We start from the raw sequence: 13,095 nt of genomic DNA on the forward strand, positions 1-13,095 counted from the left end.
CTTTAATCCACAAAGCATATAATGAAGTCCAAGCCATAGTGGATGGTGGAGCAGGTGTCAATGTCCTATCAAAGGAGCTTTACGAAGAATGGGGTCTCCCACCAATGCAAAAGGCTAATTTCAACATACGCCTTGCCGATGATTCACGGGCTAAACCCTTGGGAGTAGTGAATGGCGTGTCCACAAAGATCGCAGGAGTCCGCTTTTCCCTTCAATTCACAATCTTGGATCTCCCCAAAAAATCCTATCAAATCTTACTGGGACGTCCTTGGTTACGGGAAGCATCAGTCCTCCATGACTGGGGAACTAATAGATTGACAATCCAGAATCGAGACACTGCAGTCAGGGTGAATGTGGAGACAGGAGCTATTAAACCAATTGTTCCTAGAGCATTGGATGACACATCTTCCACGACAATCTCGAGCAAATCAGCTCCCTTGCAACAGCATGCCATAGCAGGTGACTCACAAAGCAATGTCAATAACTGGATACAAACATTGGCAACCATCGACAACTTCCATTCATTAGACCCCATCTTCTCACAGATAGATGTTAACGCACTACAGGTCGATCCTCCACCGACACATGAAGAACCAATCGATCTAGAGATGCCATTCTTTATGGCTGACCTCGAATGGGATAATGAACCTGAAGAAGGTACCCATACCAATGATGACTCAGATTTTCCTTGGGACCTTGAAACAGAGGCTGCGAATGCTGAAATTGAAGATCAAATCTTTGATAATGACCTAGCCATTCTCCATGCCCTAATGGCAGTTGAGCTCCCAAAAGTTGAACGTCCACAGTTGCATAACAGCAGAAGATCCCGCAAGAAAGCTGCAAGAGGAAATCGCAGAAAAGCCAAGGCCGAGCACTTCAATGAATTCGAACGAGTCCAAACAAGGATTGTCGAATTGTACCTTGCAAAGTCAGTTCCCTCCAAATCAATACCACCACCTCTTGAATGGTCCCCTGAGGGACTGGAAGGAGTATGTGCAGCACATGAACCCTTACTTGGAAACACCTTACCAGTGGAAAAGTTACCCCACAGTTCCCAACGTAAGAAGTTTCGGAAATATAAGCCACATGTGCGGATGAAGCTCGATCAAGAGACTTCAGAAAAAGAAAGGAAAGAAGAGCCTAACAAATTACTAAATGCAACTATGCCACCTAGTACACATGACACATGTCAGGCTAGTTCAACCACATCAGAGGCCGATCTTCGAGAAGTGCCGGAATACTTTAAGAATTATACAAGTGGCAGTGCACCAATAGCAATGCCAAGACCAATCAGAGAATCTGAAGTTCAAGAAACCGATAGCATTGGAGAAACTCCAATCTATGAGGGACCGGCAAAAACACGCACAATAAACCTCGCCCTTGAAGGGGAGGAAGAAAAATTGGTTTTCATTGGGAAACAGCTCTGTCAAGAAGATGAAATCAAACTCAAAGACCTCCTAATGGAATACCGTGACTGCCTAGCATGGTCATACAAAGAGATGAAAGGAATTTCACCAGAAGTGGCAGTTCACACGATCCCTATAAGGGAAGGTGCTCGCCCTAAGGTATGTGGACCTTATCGCACAAATCCTAAATATGGCACCATGGTTTATGACGAGCTGGAAAAACTCCTAGATGCCGGATTCATCTACGAGATCGAGCACACTGATTGGGTTTCCCCCATTGTCATTATGCCTAAACGCAACAAGAAGCTCAGAATATGCGTGAACTTGAAAAATGTGAATGCCGCCACAATAAGGGATCACTACCCCCTACCCTTAACAGAAACAGTGTTGGAAAAGGTGGCAGGATCCGAAATATATAGCTTCTTGGATGGCTTCAGTGGCTATAACCAAGTGCAAATTGCTCCTCAAGACCAATCAAAAACAGCATTTGCTACAGAATGGGGTATTTTTGCATATAGAGTCATGCCATTCGGCCTTTGTAATGCCCCCGCCACATTCCAGTGAGTCATGTTCACAGCTTTCAAGTCATTTTTGAATAAGTTTTTACAGGTGTTCTTGGATGATTTGTGCATCCATTCAACCAAACAGGACCACTTCAAATGTCTGGAAGAAGTACTAATCAAATACAGGGAGTATGGCATCTCCCTAAATCCAACTAAATGCCAGTTCATGGTCACCCACGGAGTTGTTTTGGGACACATCGTCTCTCAACATGGGATTGCAACTGACATGGACAAAATCAAAATCATCATGGAATTGCCTCCTCCTACAAATTCTAAAGGTGTACAGGTCTTTATGGGACATGCCCGCTATTATAGAAGATTTATATTGCGGTATGCCATGATAGCTAGACCACTTTACAAATTATTAGTGGAGTTCTTATGGACCGAAGAGTGCGACCAAGCCTTTGAGCTTTTAAAGTGGCGCCTAATCACAGCACCCATCCTTATATCTCCCAATTGGGATATTGATTTTCATGTTCATACTGATGGATCCCAGTATGCAATTGGGAGTGTGCTTTGTCAACCTGGTGAACATAAGAAAGACTACCCCGTCTACTTCGCCAGTCGACAACTCAATGATGCAGAGATCAACTATACAACCACAGAAAGAGAAGCCCTAGCAATGGTGTATAGTGTAAAGAAATTTCGGCACTATCTACTCGCAAATGATTTTGTCTTCTACACCGACCATCAAGCCCTGCTTGATCTTGTGAACCGTCCGTGTACCACAGGAAGAATCACCAGATGGCTCCTCTTGCTGCAAGAATTCAACTTCAAAATCGTGGTCCGCAAAGGTGCCCAACACTACATTGCCGATCACATGTCTCAAGCCAAGACAGGAGAAGAAGCCATTGGAGTAGAAGATGATTTACCAGATGCCACAATATTTCAAATAGATGCTGTTCCAGAATGGTGTGGAGATATCATTGGGTACTTGATGGCAGGAAGACCACCCCCTGACATGAAAGCAGTAGATGCCAGAAAATTGATTCTAAAAGCTGCACCCTATCAACTCATTGCAGGACAACTATACAAGATGGGCAAGGACCAGATATTAAGAAGATGTGTAATGCCTCATGAGATCCTGCCAATCCTGAGTGAAGTCCATGAAGGCATTGCAGGAGGACACTTCCAAGGGGAAGCCACAGCAAGAAAAGTTCTCCTCGCAGGCTACTGGTGGCCAACACTGTGGGCAGATGCCTATGAATATGTAAAAGGCTGTGATGTATGCCAATGGACTATTAAACCACAACACAAAGACTTCAATCCCCTAACAACAGTTATTGCACAACAACCATTTGAAAAATGGGGGATTGACTATGTGGGTCCCATACATCCAGCAGCAAAAGGAACACAGGCATGCTACATCATTGTGGCCACTGATTACTTTACAAAATGGGCTGAAGCTAAAGCAGTGAGAAAGGCAGATGCCAAAAGCACAGCAAGATTCTTATACGAACATGTGATCACCCGATTCGGATGCCCCCTTGAAATTGTGTCGGATAGAGGCACACATTTTGTCAATGAGGTCATCCAAGAACTCTTGTCTGGCTTCATGGTCATCCATAGAAAAAGCACACCCTACTACCCCCAAGGGAATGGACTAGCAGAATCCACAAACAAAATCATATGCAATATCCTCACCAAGGTAGTAGAACCACAACGTTCTGATTGGGCAGAGAAATTGAATGCAGCCTTATGGGCATACAGAACCACATTCAAGGTCAGTACAGGGAACACACCTTTTCAATTGGTGTACGGCCTTGAAGCCGTGGTTCCACTCGAATTTGTAATACCAAGTCTACGCATCGCAAATACAGGAACGCATGGGTGATCATGAGTCCTTGAAAGAGAGGCTCTGTCAGTTGGAAAAGCATACAGAGACTAGTCGCTTATCATGCCATGACAACAGAAAAACACCGAAGAAAGGCATGGTTTGACAGGAATCTGAAAGCTAAAGACATCAAGGAAGGCGACTTAGTCCTGTTATACAATGCCAAGGTACACAAGGGAAAACTGAAGTATCTGGGTCAAGGACCCTACCGAGTACAAAAAATGAATCCCATCGGAGCTGTGCTACTTGAGACACTAGATGGAGTCCAATTCAACACAACAATAAACGGGAGCCGACTGAAGCGCTACTACATCAACACGCGAGCCATCCCCGACAAAAACGAAGATTTGGGAAACCAAGTCTTTCTTAGTTAGGATTATATTGTATCACGAGCACTCACTTGCATATGTACGTCTTCGCACATATAGGTAGCCTCAATCGATTTTACCTAGAGCTCAGAAGTGATGATGAGTTCTAGCTGCCCTATGAAAATCCCAACAAAAAAAGCATATAGTTAGTCCCTACTTAGCTACTAGGTCATGTGCACTCACACGCTTTCGCTTAGACACATAGATGATTGCATGAATAATTGCCCCACACACTTTCATTCCACACTCTCAAAGGATGTATCAAAAAAAAAAAAAAGGATCTCTCTCCCACACACACACAGAAAGGTAATACAGGCATGCCAATCAATGATCAATGGTACACTACATGTACATGGATGCAGGTTCAGAAACGATGCCGCCACTAAAGAGGATGCGCAGAAAGAGCCCACCGCCTCAACCACGAGACCCCCTCCAGAGTTCGCAGCCATCTACATCCTCTCAACCACGGAGACCACAGGCGTTCATGGTCCAAAGCGATAGCTCCGAAGAAGATTCAGTGCATAACCAAGCAGAACAAATGCCACCCCAGTCACAGCCGGCCTACACAACCGTTAACAAGGCCCAATCATTGGAACTTGTCTGGCCACCCACATCGACTTATGCTCTTTCCCAGGAAGCAACATCTTACTTAGAGCAACGGGGTTTAGGCAATTTGCATGAGAGCCTCAAATCCTTGGAGGACAGTCCTATCATGACAGCCTACATCAAGGACTTTCTCCATTCTTACTACTCCAGCAATGCAAAGGATGGCAAGTACGGTACAATCACTGTACAGCAGAGCCCACTGAACATTATCCTCGACAGTACGGTCATTCAAAGGGCTTTCTCACTGCCAACACAAGGTGGCCAATACCCTAAACGGTCTGCTGATGCAAAGTATATCGAGGTACAGTCTCTTCTCACCAAGGGTACCCTGATCCATAGAGATGGCATATTGCTTCGCACAATCCTTGACCCTCGCCTCAAGGAAGCAGCACAATTTCTATCCACCATCCTGGGAATAAAGAACGGCAAGGAACGCTCCCTTCCACTCCGCACATTTGTTTTGCTGAGTAGGAAGCTAAAACAAGACTGGCTCCAACACTTCGTCATTTTCTTTACCAAAAAACTCGATGGTTCTTCAGGCCAGAAATGTAAAATTCCGCACTTATTGGCTATAATCATCAAAAAGGAACTACAAGAAAGAGAAATGACTCTGCCCGAGTCTCCAAAGCCAATTGAGGAGTTGGACATACCCTTCTCACCAGTATGGGAGCCGTCATCAACTGCTCCAGCTATCACATTGATAAGTACAGATGCCTTAACAGAAGTGCCTATTCTGGAAAGCAGGATTGCGGAATTGCCCCAGGAAATGCTACAGCTCGGTGCACAACTGCAACCACTAAGTCTCCACCAACAGCACCAGCCCGAGCTCGAGACAAGGTTGGCACCCGAACCTGAGGAACGACCAGCACCAGAGCTTGAGACCACATCAGCACTCGAACCGCCCATCGACGCCATGCCAGTCGATGAGCCCCCAGGAGAGCTAGTGCCAGATCAGTAGTATGACTATTGTACACAAGGGACTGAAATGCCATTGGAACAACCTCCCCCAAGTACTACAGAATCCTCGGGATGGCTACATGGGCACCACTTGTATCAGCAATATCGCCAGACCTCATCACCGTCTGACATTCTCCAACATCAAGCTAGCCAAATGATCCAAATGTCCGAACTCTTCAGTAGCTTGGCTAAGGAAGCATATGCAAGAGAATTGGAAAGGCAGACGGCATCAGAAATCGAAGACCAATTCCAGGCAATCGCCATAGAGGTCAAGGCACTTCGGGCACAGATAGCTGAGAAGGAGGTAGAAGAAGTGCGCGCATGAACCAGGCTCTGCAAGCTCAAGAGAAGGCCGTAAGGGATGTGAACTCCAGCCTCCACCAAAGCCAAACACAGCTGACTGCAGCAGTAGAAGCAATGGCAATCCTACAGACCTCCTATAACTCCCTGACATCTGCACATGCGGAACAAACAGAGGTAGTGGCACAAGCTCGACTCACTCTCATTCACAAAGAAGAAGAGCTCCAGGATTGCAAAGACCAGCTTGAAGACATGAAACAATTTTTGGCAGTACGTGCCTTTAGCATTGATGAGCTTACAAGGGAATGCCGACTCTTAAAAGACCAACTTGCTACTGTTCAAGAGGCCAGCACTTCACAAGCCCAGGTCTTGGACCAATGGTCCAATACCACTGAAGACATTCCTCAACAGGCAAAGGTCACATTGCAAATGAAAAAGCTTAAGGAGGCATACACAACCATCTACCATCAGTACAAAGAAAAATTGAATGAGATGCACTCCCAAAAAATAGCCATCTCCAAGCTTGAACTCCAATTGCTAGTGCACAACAATGAGGCATTGGAAGACAACACCAAGGACACCCCACTACAATGCACAACCGTGGTGTACGAAGAGCTTGTGGCTGCTCTACAAGTGGAAGATCACCTCAACGCATGCGTGCTTATCCAATGGAAGCAACTCCAACTCCGGATCATATCTGCTCATCCAACAATCAACTGGAAACGATCAATCGGGATTAAAACCCTGCGCATAATTTGCCAAGACTTGTCTGAAGATGAGAAGAATATCTTTTGCCTGTCTACACATGCCAGGTTTATAACACTCAGGACGGATGCTTTCATTGCATATGTCTGCCTCATGGGTAGTCCTCCCCTCAGGGTTATTGCAGGTTTGTTGCCATTGCTACAAAGGCCATCCCTATTATTTGCACGGCACGACATAACCGACATCCAACCCATACAGCTGATCATCCCATCGCACCAGCAAAAAGAAGTGTCGGAAGATGACAAGGCCTATCTCACATCCAACTTCCCATATCTAACCACTCTTTCTTCCAACATCATAACCTCACTTCCCCTTGCTGCTACCACCCTCTTAACCTTCCCCGAGCTCCATCCTAACATCTATTCCCTCCATCGTCTCTTTGCTCATGCCTCTCACCATTTTCAACTTACCCAACAGTCACAAACTTACGAGCCCCTCACACCCAGCTTTTTCCCCTCCCTTGCTAATCCTACCCTTGAGGATTACCAAGCTGCTCAAACCATTTGCCCATTTCTTCCCCCCCTCCCCTCTGCTCCCCCTTCCGCCACTATCACTCAGCCATATTTTTCCCCCATGTCCCCTGATCCTCTCCCGGCCCCGTCATCACCTCCGACACTTCTGGTGCTTCCATCAGCAGAAAATGATGCAGTATTTGATTTTGAATATCGAGATCCGGATAATCCAATTCGTACACCCATGCCAAGTTCCAATGATGGGTATGATTTTGATGAGATACCACTTCCCAGTAACCCCATCAAGGAATTTTGGAGCAAATATCTTGATATGAAAACTCGCGGTGGATGGACCCTGGGTAACTTTCCTACCAACCTTCATCAGCATCAAATCAGTGAAGGTTGGATTAGCAAATTGGATCCACAACCTGATTGGCGCCATCCCAAGCTCTTTGATGTAATCTTCTTAAAGGAGTGCTTACGGGCACCTCCATGTCTCAGAACCCATCCCAAGTTCTATGCAGTTCCACGGCGTAAACAATGGGAAGCCAACATACACACTTTGGCTGAAGATCGAGTCATTAATTGGCCAATGATCGAACCCTACTCTGGTGTAGAATGGAATATCCAAGGCACCATGATCCGAGCACTTCAGCAGCATGAACAAACAATGCGCGGCAACATTGATCGCTTCCTTCGCCAAAGTGCCATATTCTGTAAAACATTAGAATTAATTCTGGAGGTCCCATGTTACCTTGATTCCCATTTGCCTCCACTCATCTTTAATCCCAATGAACGGATTGATGCTTAGATTACAAGCCGACTCTATCAACGAGTGATCTTCTTGGAGGCCCGCCACATATCTCTGTTCGAGCAAATGGTCGATACAGGCTACCTGGAAACTGTGCAAAAATTGTATGGTGCTAAGGCTCTACAGCAGGATCGACTAGCACGTCACAAGTTCCACAGCCACTGGACTAAAAACATGGCCACCCAGGTACGTGATCGCAATAAGCCATAACCCGAGGACGGGTAATCAAATGGATCCGGGAGTATGTTGACTCTGTGCCAACATGAACTTATGAAGAAAGAGAAGGTGTTACAACTTTGTGATACAACTTTGTGTTGCAACTTTGTGTTACAACTTCTAGACACAACTTTGTGTTACGACTTTGTGTAACAACTTTGTGTTACAAGTTTGTGTTACAACTTCTACATGAAAAGAGAGAATGTGTTACGACTTTGTCATGACACAACTTTGTGTCACAACTTTGTGTTACAACTTTGTGTAACAACTTTGTGTAACAACTTTGTGTTACAACTTTGTGTTACAACTTCTACATGTAGAGAGAGAATGTGTTACAACTTTGTGATACAACTTTGTGTAACAACTTTATGATACAACTTTGTGTTACATGCAGGGAGAGAAGCTCTCCAACTTGTATAAATACCCCATAATGGAATGAAGCCCACACTCTTGGGGCATTGTGTTGAGTCTACATTGGTATTCCAAGCATTTGTCTCAAGTGTCCATGCTTCCTTGCACTGCACACCCAAAAGCATGTCCTAACCTTGTAACCCTTCTCCCCTCTCCTCCAACCTTGCAACCCACCCTCTCCCTCCTCCTCCTCCCTCCTCCTCCTTCCTCCTTCTCCTCCTCCTCCCTCCTCCTCCTCCTCCTCCTCCTCCTCCTCCCTCCTCCTCCTCCTCCTCTCTCCTCTCCCTCCCTTCTCCTCTTCCCTCCTCCTCCTTCCTCCTCTCTCTTCTTTCACCCATGCTCTTACACCTTCTTTCTCTCCCACTCCTATGCTTTCCTAAACCCTTAAACTCCATGATCTACGAGGGAGACGAGTTCTCCACCATGTACTCTACTCTGAACCTTGGATCCTCCTTCTAACCCTGGACTCCTTCTAAACCTTGGAACCTCCTTCTGAACCCTGGAACTCCTCCTAAACCCTGGAACTCTTTCTAAACCCTGGAACCTCCTTCTGATTCCTTAAACTCCTCCTAAACCCTACAACCCCCAATGAAGGCGAAAGCCTTCATTACCTCAACAAAGATGGTTTACGTGCCTTTTACACATGCTTACACTTTGTTTGCTTACCACACTTAAGCCTACGTCTCTCACCGGAACACGACTCGAGGTCCTAAGCTACACATATACTACAACCGACAATCCCAATATATCTGTAGGTGACAAAAAGCCTCGGAACCCTGCAACATAGAATACCCAGCTCTTCCTATGAAAGCAGTAGGAAAGAGCCTACAGTCTACAACAAGATTCCCCTGACCAAAAGGTATGTCTAGGAGCTCTGGAAATATCAAAGACATGCACTCCTCTCCATAAGATTTGTAACTCCTCTAAAAGATGCCATGTACATGTCCATATTTTTTGCCTTGTACTTCTTTGGCACAAGCAGTGCAAGCATGAGGTGTCCCTTCTTTATTGTTAGCCATGGTGGGATATTGTAATTCACAAAGACTATGGGCCATGTCGACCACGTAACCTGAAAGGGTCCATGCCATCCATGGCGAGCCCAAGATGTAAGTTGTGTGGCTCCCTTGCAAAGCCTGGCCTCTATGTGCTTCCAAGCTACACAATCTGCGGGAATCCTCAATGTGTCATCAGTGGATCGATGAGATGCAAGCCAAGTCATCAACTCCGCTATGGATTTGCATCGGAACATGTGCTGTATTCTTGCAATGATGGGCAAGTGTCTCAATACCTTTACCGAGATCTACTCACCCTGCAAGTCATCTCTATATCGTTGTTCCCCACACTTCAAACAACTGGCCAAATCTCCATGCTTACGACGAAAGAGAATACAATCATTGTGACAAGCATGGATGGTATCATAATCCATACCCACCCTTCTTAGCATCTTCTTCGCTTTATCTCTTGACGCGGGCATGGTATTTGGTGCAAGCAACATCTTCTAGAGCAACCTATTGCAATTCAAACATACATAGGCTTCGAATAATGATGATTCTCAAACATACATGATGATTCTCAAAACAAACAATATCCAAATAATGAGACAAATTAATGCGGGAGCTAACCTCATTAAGGCCGAGACACTTGTATCCGCCCACCCATACTTTGCTTGCAGATTTAAGATTGAGAGACAAGCCCGTAGTTTAGACATCCTAGAACCCCCGTACAACTGTGTTGATTGCACTCTCGCATATTGACCTCAGACATGGACATCACATGTACATGTGATGCAGTGCCCCTAAAAATAGAAATCATCATGTCCACCTTACCCTTGTCATCATCATCTGGCACATCTGGGAGACTATAGTCTTGCTCAAAGTGTGAAGGTATACGAGAGGTATACGCGCACCCTTGCCACCCTCTTCATATTATCTCAAGGTTTTGTGTAAATATAAGATCGTGTCTCAAGGTTTCGTGTTGCGTATGCATGCAATATTAATCGCAAACTCAAATAGCATTGACTTACCCATGATCCATCACCACGTGCACCACCAACGGTGGAAACTGGTTAGGGCTCCTCCCCATACATTCGCAAGTGGTGCATGACAATATGACATTAATGTCGTACTTCTCGCTTGCAATGAGTGCAGTGACAATACAACCTCTTCGTAAGCCACTCTGAGCTCTCGGGCATTGGTGCATCATTTGACGAGCTTCCACTCATCCCTTCCATTTGCACACTGTGACATGAAGTTGGGGGTAATAAACTTCATGCACCTCTTCACTTCCTCCTACTTTCGAACTGAGTGATAGAGATATTCATCATTGAGAAAGGGACATTAAAAAGAAGCTTTTATGCCAAGATACCACACAATACTTTCCTCCCTTAGATGAGAATGAAGATGGTAACATCCCAAGTAATGTTGTACTTAAGCATAGGGAGAAGGAAAGGATCAGCAGAGGCCTATAACTTTTAGTAGAGACATAATAACAAAGATTCAAACACATATAGAGATGTGCCTTGAGATGGGCTTCATGCTGATATACATTTCATAAGAAACAAAGAATCGGCCAGATAGTTATGGGTGGTTCACTAGATGGGGGTAAAAACTATCATAAAAACAGATTGTCAAACACAGAGACTCATAACTTTTTGCTGCAGCATTTGATTCAAGATCTAATAATACAAAGACATGCGCCTTGGAGAGAGCTTCGTGCTGATATAAGTTTCATCAAAATCGAACTAACGAGCGGCAAGTTATGAGCAAAACACTAACAGGGGGTCAAATTGTCATGAAAACTGCCCTCCACCTATGCTAATTTCGCCTGAACAGGATGCTCCCTCAAGACTCCACTTTCATCAACGATCCACCACTCATAAATTTTGCCTAGAATAGGGTAAGTAACTCCCTTGGTGGTTCAGGAAATGGATGGACCATGTGTGTGCAATGAGCCGAATAGAAAGAACTTTTAAGGCTTTGAAAGAAAGAAAAGGGAAGAGAGACTCAAGAGAGGGAATACGAAGTGATCTTCATTGTAAATAGAGTGAGACTCCACTCCAATGCAACTCAAAATACTACAAACACAAGGGAGAAGAAGAGGTTTCATACGTACAAGAGGGAGCGGAAGCCCCAAGACTACTCATAGAGAGAGAATGAACTAGAGAGAGATGGACTCAAGAGTCCACATAAGAGAATATCTACAAGAGGGAGAGAAGGCTCATGGAAGAGGTTTGAGGAGACTAGAGCTACAGCAACATGAGGCCTAATGGTGGAAGAGATGATGAACAAGGGAGAGGAATTTTCCTTTTATAGAGATTTTGTCACCCTCCACCCATTTACAATTGCTGCCTATAGATTCTTTTCCCCATCAATCACATAAGCCTGTATGTCACCATCCATGTCCTTTTTGGCTACTCTTGCCATGTGTCCCATCAAAAGATGCTCAAGACTCTTAAAATATGGGGAGGTATTGACATGTAAAAACCACACTTGACCACCTTAAGTAGCAATGCATGCACTAAGGGGAGGTGATGGATTTGTAACTCACATCTCACCACCTTGCAGTAGCCAAAGGATCATGGCACCAAGGGGAGGTGTTGAGAGTTGTGGTGCCATGAGCACATAGATTAAAGGCTAAGGTATGGTATAGGAAAGAATTAAAGTAGCCACCTTAGGATGTAGACTACATGATGTGAGGATGTGGATTGAGGACATCCACAAGGAGAGATGTGGATCAGAGGATCCCATAGATGTTGACTATTCAAAGGGCACTCTCTATATAAGAGGCCTATCATGTATTGTTGAGTAGAGAGAAATGCACACTCACTCGAGATTTTGTTTATGAGTCCAAGCTAATCTATCTTGGAACCTAATTGACTTAAGGTACATGTCATGAGCACTCTCTTCATCATGTTTGCACTTAGATTGCATCCTCCTTAGATTAGTGTTTCATTAGGATGTTGTCTCATGATTGGGAGAGCTCGATCCCTCTCTTTTAACAAACCCTGTGGCAACAAGGGCCAGGATTGCAGTCTAGGACAACAACTATGAGAGCATTGTGTGTGTAGAGTAGCGACGGCGAAGCTCCGCTTGTAATATCTTGATCTTGAAAGATAGTATGATAAATATTAAAGGATAAGGATAGCCAAAATCCTCTCTAGAAAAGATCCAATCACACTTGCAAAATCAGGATCTAGAGAGAGAAATACTAAAAGCCTACAATTTTGGAGGTCCCTCCACTTTGTGTAGAGACCCAAAAGGTCCCCCCCAAAAGTGGAGAGACCAACATGTATAAATATCTCTCAAATGGAATGAAGCTCCCACTCTTTGGGATTCAGTGTTCAAGCTCACTATTGTGTTCATGCGATTGATTTCCATTGCGTCCATGCTCTCTTACACTATCGTGTT

The sequence above is a fragment of the Dipteris shenzhenensis genome, chromosome 11, assembly GCF_047967505.1.
Source record: "Dipteris shenzhenensis isolate YYH24624 ecotype China chromosome 11, Dip_SZ_1.0, whole genome shotgun sequence".
NCBI classification, from domain to species: Eukaryota; Viridiplantae; Streptophyta; class Polypodiopsida; order Gleicheniales; family Dipteridaceae; genus Dipteris; species Dipteris shenzhenensis.